Source organism: Meles meles, chromosome 7 (assembly GCF_922984935.1).
Source record: "Meles meles chromosome 7, mMelMel3.1 paternal haplotype, whole genome shotgun sequence".
Lineage (NCBI taxonomy): Eukaryota > Metazoa > Chordata > Mammalia > Carnivora > Mustelidae > Meles > Meles meles.
In genome coordinates this window covers 43,071,827-43,084,537 of record NC_060072.1, presented here as the reverse complement: position 1 = coordinate 43,084,537, position 12,711 = coordinate 43,071,827, and the positions used below count along the sequence as shown (strand labels likewise).

The 12,711-nt window shown below is 40.6% G+C and overlaps 1 pseudogene; it reads right to left on the bottom strand.

Moving 5' to 3' along the window:
- Positions 1 to 8,761: 8,761 nt before the first annotated feature.
- LOC123946793 lies at positions 8,762 to 9,745 on the bottom strand (annotated as a pseudogene).
- Between the last annotated feature and the right edge of the window lie 2,966 nt (positions 9,746 to 12,711).

Here is a 12,711-nt window from a genome sequence, read left to right as displayed (position 1 = left end):
AGTCCTTGATTTAAATGGTCAAGGATCAAGTACATTATTCCTTAAAACTAGATAAAGGTAAGATTGTTGGGTTTTCTATAGTTTCCTCAACTCCCCACAGCAATGAACTATAGAACTGGGTGGTAATAGACAATACACAAAGGGAGGCTGGGGAAGAACAAAATGAATACAGAATGTTCACAAGAACAGCACAGCAATAGGGAAGGAACTAGATAGAGTCATAAAGGTTTGGTGACTCGAGAGTAGGAGGATTTGCAATTATTTAACATAACCATGAACCCCTTCCACAACATTCAACATAATGTTGATGGGAAACCAGGTTGGCCAAAAGTGGTGGGCTGGAACAGAGTGGAGGACATTGGACATTTTCTTACCATTCCATAGCAAAAGGAATTGCCAAAAACACATGCCCACTCAATTTCAAAGTACCGCCTGAGTAAGGGAACTTGATTATGGGCAGTATTAGACAAGATCTCTAAAAATATTTAAAATCTGAGAAGTACTATTGATATTCCTGTTATTACACAGATCTGATAGACTACAACATTGCAGTAAGACATCTGATGGAATGCTAGCTTGTGTAGTGTTCTATTCCTGAGGATCAGGCCCTCAGGAAACCCATACATGGTGGTGTTGGCTAAGACTCTAGGGGCAGGAAAGTCACACCTATACCTAGAAAAGATGTCAGAATAAGTGTCTATTTCAGTGAGAATGAACCACTGGCTTTTCCAGAATGAAAGGAGCCCAATGTAGTCAACTTGCCACCAAGTGCCAGTTGGTCTCCTCAAACAATAGTGCCATGTTAGAGACCCAGAATTCATCTCCGTTGTTGGTAGATTCTATATACAGAGGTACCTGGAACAATACTAATAAATGAAAGTCTATGCAACTGGATCTATATGTGGCATTCATGCATTCCATTTGCCCATCATACTAATTCTAGGTGGGCAAAAGACAAAGTCTATTGTAACTTTGTCACAATGTCAATTGATGAATTATTTTGTCTACTTTGTCATTTAATGCATATGGTGGGCAATAATCTGTTTAAAAAAAAAATCTGCCTACCATTCCCACTTCTTTATTTCCATTCATATGCCTCTGCCCCAGATCTTATTTCTGACCTTTCAATCCTTTTCCTTCCAAACTCCCAACCTAAGTCTAGATATTGGCTATGGTCCATCTGTCCATATTGATTCTCATGTCAAGCCACTTGTACTTCCATACAAAGTGGACAGTCAGGTACCATTCAAAGTTCTACCCTGAAGATTTTCTCTTACTGCTGCCTTTCCAGGATATAATGCAGTTATTGTCCATTTTCTGCTTGCACCCACATTTTGAACCAACTAATTGATAAATTAACATTTGGCTCTCAAAAATTACCTTTACCTAGAGGTACAGGACTCCCTCCCCCCCATATAGTCACAAGTGTGAACTGAGTTCTGGTAAAACATTGGTGAGTGAGATGGAGGTCTAGGTTATCTGCTCATGTAGCATACTCCTGTCCTGTGGTCCCATTTGGATTTGATCCCATAATGATGCTTTGGTTCAATGTCAACTCAGATCAGTGTCCAATAGTTTCCCAAATGTGTGGATATTCCGCCCTTCAAATATCTATTCATTCAAGTAAATGTCCATGGGTTCCTTTTGGAAAAAGCTCAGAAAATCTTTAAAGTGCATACTAGTGGCCTCCTAGGGACTCAGTCACCTCTTCAGTGGTTTCCTGTGTAAAAACTGGCTCAGTTCTGGTAACTAAGCAAGAGATTATGATTTCTTGCCACTTGCTTCATTGGATCACTAGTGAAACCAACTGTGCCCGTTCATGTCCTCCTGAAGCCAATGTCAAGACAGAATTAGAAGTATAAGACATTTATTAACTGATGCCTGTAAAACTTGAGGTATCAAAGAATATAGTATGGGAAAAGAGGGGAAAAAAGAGTAACTTTGTAGTGGAGAAACTTGATAAACACTATGGCAGCCAGATGATCAAGATCAAGATCAACAGTGGTAAGTCATGCTAACAGCATGTATCCTTGATATGATATGATGAAAATGGCATTTTACCTCTGTGGTCATCTTCTCAAAAATAATGGAATCCCAGTCAAATCATGAGAAAAAAATTAGACACCCCAAATAGGGGACAGTCTGTAAAACACCAGTACTTCTAAAACCTTTCAAAACCTTCCTTATTTCAAAAAACAAACAACAACAACAACAAACTTCCCTTAATTCATCAAAATAAGGAGAAACCTGAGAAACCATCAGAACCAAAAGGAGTCTAAACCTAGACATAAGACTACTAAATATAAGATGGTATCCTGACCAGGATCCTGAGACATAAGAAGGGCATTAAGTGGAAACTAAGAAAATCTTAATAATTATGTGCTAACAAACATGCATCAATATTGTTTCATTAATTGTGACGAATGTGCTGTAAGTTGTTAAAAATAGGGGAAAGTGGGTTGGAGGTATGTGGGAACTCTGTACCATATTCATAATTTTTCTGTAAATCTAAAATTGTTCTAAAATAAGGTTTTTAAGAAAATTTAAAAGTTATGGGACATGAAAATTACATAAAATTCAAATTTCAGTGTCCATAAAGTTTTATTGGAATACAGAAATGCACACAAAGGGTTGGGAGAGAACATTAGTAGATAGGGAAAGCCTTCAGACTATAATGCAGACCTGACACCTGTAAAATTCAGTCAGAAAAAGGCTCAGACTACACAGTGCAACTCAGAAAAATCTCATACCACACAAGGCGGGAAACTGTGGTGCAAAAATCCCCTATAGAGATCTTTCATGCTAGGAGAAGTATGTGTTGGGCAGTGTTGTCAGAATTTCAACCTAAAATCAAACCAGAAGGGGAAAACAAATAAATAAAACCAAACTAGAAGACACAAAATGGAAAATCTCATTAATGTCCCTTCAGGATCACAAAACTTAAGGATTGAGAGATGGATTTCCCATAAATGGCTGATTTATTGAAAACTGATGTCACTGAAAAATTTTTAAATGTTACGGAGTTGGTCAGGGTTTGCCTCATATCGACCTTGGGAAATTTTGCTTATAGTTCCCAGAGGAATAGTGATATTCCTGAGCAGATAAAACCCATCCAGTCATAAGAACAAAGCTCAATTCATATGACTGGATGGGTTTTATCTGCTCAGGGAATTTTCAAAACTGGTCTCTGTTTTTTATTTTAACAGACTCTAAGTGAACTTTCTAAACTCTTCACATTCTCTGCCCATAAATACAGACTAGCCCAAACCCTCAACAGACTCCCCTGTGGCTTGCCACAGTTTGGATGTTCTGAATTGCAAATCCTTTGCTAATTCCCAAATAAACCAGTCTTTCTGGCAAGTTTGAGTCTGTCTCAGTTTACCTCTTTATCTAGGTCGATAGCAGCTATGTATTAGTGCAACTGCCATTCTCAGTCACTGACTATACTCATCACTCAGGAGAAGTACAGCCTTGGCTGAGATGCTGTAGCAAATTCCAAAGTGCTGTGGCTAGAGGCTATCAGCTAACTGCATGCCTTGTGACAGGCTCTATCTTGATGAGAGATCTGAGGGCTCTCTCCACGTTGACCAAGTGGGTAAAGAAGATTCCGCTACAGTAGCTTACACCTCACATGGGTCAAAGCAGATATGCAGCATATCTCGCAGCTTTTAAGATTTCAAGGAGGAGATAAAGGGGAATTAATTGTAAAAAAAAAAAAAAAGTGGGAGGCAATTCTGATTAAAGACTGTGAGATTAAACTCTCCTCCATAAGGAAAATAATTCCTGGGCTATGATATGAAAATTTCAATTGACAGGCAGGCTAGGAAGGTCTGAAGCTGTGTGATGAGGTCATAGTATAATGACCTGAGAGGATCAGTGACAGAACTTTTCCTGGGTTTCTAGGTACCTGGCTCAATGCCAATGTAACTTGGGTTGTAGGACATGAAACACATGTCAATACCGAGGGGAGAGAAGGATACAGTGCTAAGAGTGAAAGATGGCAGGCTAGCCCATTCTGCTAGGAAGAATAGCAGAGCTCATCTGTGGTGAGAATGGTGTGAGTGAGAAGGAAAACCTGCTGCTGTCACTGAGCAAGTAAGAATGGGTTCTTTACGTGGGAGCCTTGGAGTAATCAAAGTTGAAAGGCGGGTGAGTTTAATGACTCGGACCCTGAGGGACGTAACAGGAAACTGTACTTCCGCAGAAGACTGAAGGAGGGCTGCAGGAAAGAAGTTGCACGTTTTGAATTAAGGATACTTGATCCAGTTACTTGACATTTTCCCTTGGAAAGGCAATCATAGACATTCTACTGGGCTAAATGCCCTGGTTGAGATTTTACTAATAAAGGACTCCATCAGTTTTAAGATCAAAGATGCCAGTAAGAACCTGGGCATTGTCAGAGAAGGATTTAAATAAAAAACATGCAGCTCATCAAAATAACCCAATTAAATGGAAATGATATATCCAGATACCTGTTTGTAAATAAGGAGAAGCCATCTCCCTGGGGCTAGAAGATGATTTACTTCTGACATTGAAGGCGTGTTCCCCACTATATAAGTCTCTATGTGCAGAAAGAAAAAACAAGATAGTGCTTGATTTGCAGATGGCAATGCTTGATTGATGGAGAAGATTATTTTTCTGAAAGAAAGCCAGCTAACAGAAAATTTCTAGTAAAAGAAAAGTGGGGTGCCCAGGTGGCTCAGTCGGTTAAGCGTCTGCCTTTGGCTTGGGTCTTGATCCTGGAGTCCTGGGATAAAACTTGCATTGGGCTCCTTGCTCGGAGGGGAGCCTGCTTCTCCTTCTCCCTCTGCCTGCCACTTCCCCTGCTTGTGCTCTCTCCTCTTACTTCTCTCTATGAAATAAACAAAAACTTGAGGGAAAAAAGGGGGGTGCGTAATCAGCAATATGGACAGTTACATATAGTATATCTAACACAAACCCTTACTGGGATAAGCAGATGGGATAGATAGATAGATAGATGATAGATAGATAGATAGATAGATAAGGATTCAGTCAATGACCAGTGGTCTAACCATTTGTTTTAGCAAGTAGGACACAGGGAACCAGACTTTAAAATACCATCATTTAGATGCTGGACTTAAAGAAAAACCATGAACTTTTCATCTTAAAATATGGACCAGTCAGAAAAACGTATGGACGAGTCATGTTGACACCCATCAGTCACATTCAGAGGAGAGAAGTGCCAGTGACTGAGAAAACAAGATATGTTTATTTGTGCCAGCTGTGACAGGGTTAGGTCCCTGAAATTGCTCTTGTTTCATGTCCAGCTTATAATTTACTAAAGACATGCTTACATTTTAGTCCATTAACCTATCTCAAAGTTACATGGCTCAGCATCTGTGGGAGTAAGAAGTTACAACTAGGTTTTCTCTGCTACTGACAATTTTGGCAGGTTTGATTTCATGACTGAGGTCTTGACAAAAGCAAAAAGGGCTAAAAGACAAGACTGTCCATATATATATATATATATATATATATATATATATATATATACACAAACCCAAACTTAGATACCAAAGATCAAGGGATAATAGCATTTTATAGACAGACACAAAGGAGCAAGAAATGTAATATGAAGTGGTCCCCTCAATAATCCATCTCAACCACAAAGCAGAGGAATAAATGAAAATTAAAACGGGCACTTTAAGTAATTGTAGCCTCCTTGATCTTCATAACTGGTATGGTGACCTTTAACAGGTGTTCATTTTACGTGATTGAATTACTAACCTTCCTTTCATAGCTACACATCTTATTTTTCTTTCTGGAAGTAGCACTGAAAGCCCTTGCACATCACAGAACAGGAATTGTATAACACAGAAAGCCTCTTTCACGGAAAGCTGTAAGTGGGCACCGCGAAATCTCCATGAATAAGGACATGTCACAGGCCACTGCACCCCCTCACCGATAAACCACACCCTGTCCCTTTAAAACCCTCTTGGGGAGGCAGAAAGCCTGGAGTTGTCTTTGGGACCATAGTCTGCCTCCTCCGCAGGTGGCCGGCCTCCTGAATAAAGCTCCTAGTCCTTTTCAATCAATACTGGTCTCTTGAGTATTGAGCAATGGCAGGGAAGGGAAAGTGGGTTTCAGCAACAAAATTACTAGGCAAAATATGGCAGGGGAGTTGTGACGGAGCATTAAGGAGGAATATTCCAGGTAAAAGAATGTGTTTCAACTCACATTGCAGGTGATAAAGTAGATCACTAACTGAATTGTATCAAAGAAAGGCAATGAGTTGGCAATGAGGGGGAGACATGAATGCTGCAGCCTTTCTGAATAACTTCTCCAGAGGCAACTTATTTTCGTGCCCCCTACACAAAGCAGCAACTAGCTATCTCCATTGTGTCCCCAGTCTGAAATAGAAACCATCCGCCCCCTCCTCCTCTTTCTTCTTTGTACTTGGAGTGTGGACATGAAGCCATGGATGGAGCTGTAGTCCTGTGACCATGAAATAAGCATGAATGGAAAAGCCACATGCTAAGGATGGTGGGATAGGAAAACAAAATGCTGGAAATAAGGGCATCGCTTTGCTACTGCAGTAGCCCTGCACTTTCCACCTTTGGACTTCCTGCTATTTTAGAAAAATCATACCCCATTGTAGTTAAGTCACTGTGGATGAGTTGTTGTGCAGCTACCTCTCCCTTCAAAACACAACCTCAGGGGGCTCCTCTATGAATCAGTCAGTTAAACGTCCAATTCCTGATTTTTGTTTCAGGTCCTGATCTCAGGAGCGTGAGATCAAGCCTTGAATGGGGTTCTGTGCTGAGTGTGGAGCTTGCTTGGGATTCTCCCTCTCTCTGTGTCCCACCCCACACTTGTACTTGAGCTCCCACTCTCTCTCTTTAAAAAAAAAAAGAAAAAACTGAAAAGAGTGAAATTTGAAATGCAGAAGACTGTGTTAAATGGACTGCTTGCTTGGGCCTCCCTGCTCATGCAAACCTATGATTTCATATCTGTACATCTTCCAGCTCAACACGAGCAGATAATGTCTTTCTTAAAAATAACAAATAATATATATATATATATTTAGATCTCAGTTTCGTGTTCTTTTTGTTTTAAACCCAAAGTGTGACCTACATTCTTGCACCTACTAGGGAAGTTGCAATTTGCTGTCTCATTGATGACAGCTGTTCTCCTCAAAACCCACAAAAGGGCTATCAAAACAAACTCACTTTTTCATGTGCGTGATTTTATTTTGTTTCATCTTTGCTGACTTCAATTTTAGATATCATATGAACTCAGACACTGCCCATTGGTAGAGTTCCCGTTTGGTTTTTGATGTGGCTTGCGATTTCTCAATCCTTTCTGTAGGGTTAGGCTCTCCTAACACTGACTTTGGCCTAAGCTCTTAGCTCTCCTTACAGTAGGTAGCCCGATGGAATCCTGGCCAAGCCTACCTATATTGGGTTAATAAAAATGGTAACTCCCTAGCAAGACTGGTTATAAAAAAAAAAAAGAGGAAACAAAAATTACCAATATCAGAAATAAAACAAGGGACACTACTAGAGATCCTGGAGTAGAAATTAGAAGAGTAATAAATGAAAATAACAAATACCTTTTTGTCAATAGATTAAATGATTTAGTTGGAATGAGCAAATTCTTGAATGAGTCCACTTTCAAAACCAACACGAGAATAAAGAAAAAATCTAAGTGTGTCCCATTAAAAAAAAATAATAATTTTAAAAAGATAACTATAAAAGGTCCAAGACTATATGTTGCTTGCAAACTAGCAAGTTAGTCAACCACAGTTTCAAGGATACTGAGAGAAAATATGGGACTTCTGGGTCAGAGACAAAGGACAGTATTTTATAGCAACAGTAATGAATTAAAGCAATTAAAAACATTTTTTCTCTTTTTTCCTTTTATTTTTAGATTTTATTTATTTATTTTAAATAGAGTGAGAGAGAGAGAGAGAGCACAGGCAGAGGGAGAAGCAAGTTCTCCACTGAGCAGGGAGCCCAACCTGGGGCTTAATCCCAGGACTCCGAGATCATGACCTGAGCTGAAGGCAGACACTCGACTGACTGAGCCACCCAGGCACCCAAAAACATTTTTGTTTCTTAAATTGTATTTATATTTAAGAAAGCAAATAGTCTTTTATGGCCTGTAATAAAAATACAGTTGCCCATGGAACCACAACTGGCATAACATGCTGAAGATGTTTTAGCAGAGAAACTGCCAAAACAAAGGGGAAAAAAAAGAACTAAAACGTTGAAAGGAAACAGCAAAATTCTTGTTGAAACCACCACTTCCTTTGAGTTGATCAAGTTCAAAACCATTTCCTTCTCCCAAGTGAGAAATTAATTAGGCTAAAATTGTGGAGCTACTTGAATAGTATAGATGTTAACTGGGTAAGTCTCGATGTTATGATTATATTGGCTACATTATCTCTTTTTTTTTTTTAAAAGATTTATTTATTTGACAGAGAGAAATCACAAGAGAGGCAGGCAGAGAGAGAGGAAGGGAAGCAGGCTCTCCGCTGAGCAGAGAGCCCGACGCGGGACTCGACCCCAGGACCCTGAGATCATGACCCGAGCCGAAGGCAGAGGCTTAACCCACCGAGCCACCCAGGCGTTGCTTTCAGAAAAGGACTGTTTTTTTAAATTTTTTAAAACGATTTATTTATTTATTTTAAAAAGAGAGAAAGAGAGCACACACACAGGTGCACATGTGGACAAGTTGGGGGTAGAGGGAGAGGGAGAGAATCCTGAAGCAGACTCCCCTAATGAGTGTCCAGCAGCTCTTACTCCTTGGAGGGCATATGGACCATAAGTTCCACCACCCGGTTGCTGTAGCCAAATTCATTGCCATACCAGGAAATGAACTTGACAAATGGTCATTGAGAGCAATGCCAGCCCCAGCACTCAAGGTGGAAGAGTGGGCATCACTGTTAAAGTTGCAGGAGACAACAGGTCCTGGGCCCAGGATGCCCTTGAAGGGATCTTCTATGCCTGTTTTACCATCTTTTTGATGCCATTGTATTTGGCAGCTTTCTCCAGGTGGCAGGTCAGATCCACAACTGACACACTGGAGATGGGGACATGGAAGATCATGCCAGTGAGCTTCCCATTCAGCTCTTGGATGCCTTGCCTAGAGCTTTGGTAGTGCCAGCAGAATCAGGGATGATGTCCTGGACAGCCCTTTGGCCATCACACTGCAGCTTCCCAGAGGGGCTGTCCATGGTCTTCTGGGTGGCAGTGATGGCATGGACTATGGTCACGAGTCTCTCCACAATGCTGAAGTTGTCATGGATGACCTTGGTCAGAGGGTTGGTGGTGCAGGAAGTACTGATGACAGTCTTGAGGGAGCGGTCCTACTTCTCATGGTTCATACCCATCACAAACATGGGGCCCTCAGGAGAAGGAGCAGAAATAATCACCCTCTTGGCTTCACTCTTCAAGTGAGCCCCAGTCTTCTCCATGGTGGTGAAGACCCCAGGGAGCTCCACAACATACTCAGCACCAACATCGCCCCATTTGACATTGGCAGGCTCTGGCTCCTGGAAGATGGAGGTGGGCTTTCCCCTGATGACAAGTTTCTCATTCTCAGCCTTGAGAGCACCATGGAATTTTCCATGAATGGAATCATACTGAAATATGTAGACCATACAGCTGAGGTCAATGAAGGGGTCACTGATGGTGACAATATCCACTTTCCCAGAGTTAAAAGCAGCCCTGGTGACCAGGCACCCAATAGGGACACATCCATTTCCTCCGACTTTCACCATTGTGTCTCGGGGATGTGGAGGCACTGCACCAGAAGATGCAGCTGTCTGTTGAAGAGGGAGGAGCAGATAGCCTAGAATCTTCTAATAATGAGGCAAGGTGGCATTGTCACCAACATCTTTCTAATCCTAATCTCATATTGATAAGAAACTTGAATTTACTATATAGTTTGCAGAATTATAAAAAATGGAATATTCTTGTAAGTACAGATTTGTACACGAAGTTCCTAGTTGAAAATATTCTTAAATTGTATTGGTCCATACTTCTGTTCTAGTCACTATATTCATCACTATTAACATTAAACATCACTAATAGAAATATAATGCAAGTATATTTAAATATTTTTGTAGTTATATTAACAAAGTAAAAAGCGGCAGGTGAAATTAATTTTAATAACAGACTTTATTAATCCAACTCACCCAAAGTAGTATTATTTCAACATTCAATCAATATTAAAAGTATTAAAGAGATATTTTACATCTTTTGTTTCATACTAAGTCTTTAAAATCCGGTGTGTATTTTATACTTAGAACACAATTCAGGTTAGGCTAGCTACAGTCCCAGTGCTCAGGAAGCTGCATGTAGCTAGTGGCTATGGCACTAGATGGCACAAATTTAAAGACTCAGATCTTGCAATGCCCCAACTCTAGAGTGTATCTTGTCCAATATCCCGCCAGGCTTCTGTTTACTTAATATAATTTGAGGTCGGGATTCTGAATTAGAGGGTATATTGACTGAAGGTTTGCATCCCCTCCAGATTCATATGTTGAAGCTCTAACCCTCAATGTGATGGTATTAGGAGGCAGGGTCTTTTAGGGAGTAATTAAGTCTAGATGAGGTTGTGAAGGTGGAGCCCGCATGAAGGGATTAGTGTCATTATAAGAAGATGAAGAAGCCAGAGCTCTCTCTTTCTCTCATTTTCTCTACTATGTGATGACAGAGTGAGAAGGCAGCCCTCTACAAGCCAGAAAGAGGCCTCTCACCACCAGCTGAATCTGCCTGCCCACAGATGGTGGGATGTCCCAGTCTCCAGAACTGTGAGAAATAGAGGTCTGTTGTATAAGCCACCCAGTCTGTATTTTGTTGTAAAACTTGAGAAGACTAAGGCAGAAGGAAAGATGGTAAGAGGTAATGTAATGAAGACAAACTGCTTCTGTGTCATAATTTAGTGGAAAAGGAAAACATGTGTGTAAAGGGGAAAAGAGAACACAGAGAAAAGGAGAGTCAGAAAATGCAACAAAGAAAGAGCAACATTTGAGTTGGACCTTATGGGATGAGTAGGAGTCGGACAAAGAAAGAAGTAAGAAAATGACACTTGTGTCAGAAGGAACAGAATCAGTGATTCAGAGAAGAACCTGGCATTTTGTACCTGCTGAGAAGCTTAAGGAAGCTGAATTACAGGAGACCAATTCCTCAGGGTGCGTCAGTGACTTAAGGATTGCAAAAGGCTTGGATACACCACTGCTCAAAATAAAAAATGTATCTGATTTAAAATGCTGAGGAACAACAACAACAACAAAAACCATGGTGATGATGATCATCAACAAAAACCATGGTGATGATGATCATCAACATGGTTTTTCTACTTTCTGTAATTCTACTTAGTAAAAATTAAACCAACACACATTCTTTGATCAAGGATTGGCTGACCAAGCTCACAGAGAGATCCAAAAATGAGAATTTGGAAGATACTGGTGTGAACATGCTTGTGATTCCTGATCATTGGTATCTAGTCTAGACAGTGAAAAGGAACAAGCGGGTCAGAGTCAAGGGGAATGATGAATGAAGGAATAAGATGAGAAACTTTTGAGTTACCAAAAGCATAGACAGCAGATTTAATAGCAGGGACTGGGAAGTGGGAGGCAGAAGATTGTAGGAATTTGGAGATAGAGTAATGCCAGTTGGAGTTTGGAAGTGGAGCAACCCTAGCCGATAATCCATGTGAATGATTTCTTAAAATCAATGAAATTGAGTGGGCTAAAAAATTTGTGCAGGGTGTTAGATATCCAAATGGAGACAACAGTTATAGACTATGGCCCAAGTCCTTGAGGACTTTAGGGGACGTCTGAGGAGGATGAGGGTAAGAATGGAATTCAGTGCAAATGGATGTCATGTACTCACAAGGTTTTACTGAGGAAAGCTTGTGTAAAAATGGAAGCAGCAGTAGAAAGCTGGGAGAATTTTGTTCCCGACATCCTAAGATACAGAGAATGATAATGAATAAGTGCCTTCAACCTAAGTACTTTGCCAGAGAAGAAAATTGTCATTATGGCAAAGAGAAATCATATGGTATAAAGTGGTGGTTCTCAAATGGCCATATCCCCGAAATACTGGGGAGAGTTAATTAAAAACAATGACAAATTGTCATGATGTGGACTGTCAAATGCACAGGGTATGTCTATGAGTCATTGGTGTAAAGAAGAGAGATGAGGGGTGTCTGGGTGGTTCAGTCAGTTAAGCGTCTGCCTTCAGCTCAGGTCATAATCCCAGGGTCCTGGGATCAAGTCCCACATGGGGCTCCCAGCTCAGGAGCGAGTCTGCTTCTCCCTCTTTCTTTGCCCCTCCCCCTCCATGCACGCTCTGCCTCTCTTTCTCTCTCTCTCAAATAAATAAAATCTTTAATAAAAAATATAATAAAGAAGCTTCTTTCATTTACTGTGAACTCGAGCAAATTACTTAACACTTAATTTCCTCATCAAAAATTTAGGTATATAGTACACACTTTCCAGGATCCTAATGAGGGTGAACATTAACTGAGAGCATGGTGGGCCACACTATAATGGAAAGTATAAGGTCATGGATCTCTGTCTTGTGAAAGGACCATGGTGAACTGGCAGAAGAGAGCCACCCTCTTGGTGTAAGCAGAATAGTCCAGATAGGCTTATTTGGCTTCCCAGTGTGGGTCAGGGTAAAAGCAGAATGGCAGAAGGTGAAGACTTGTTGCTATGGTAACTACATACCAGCTGTC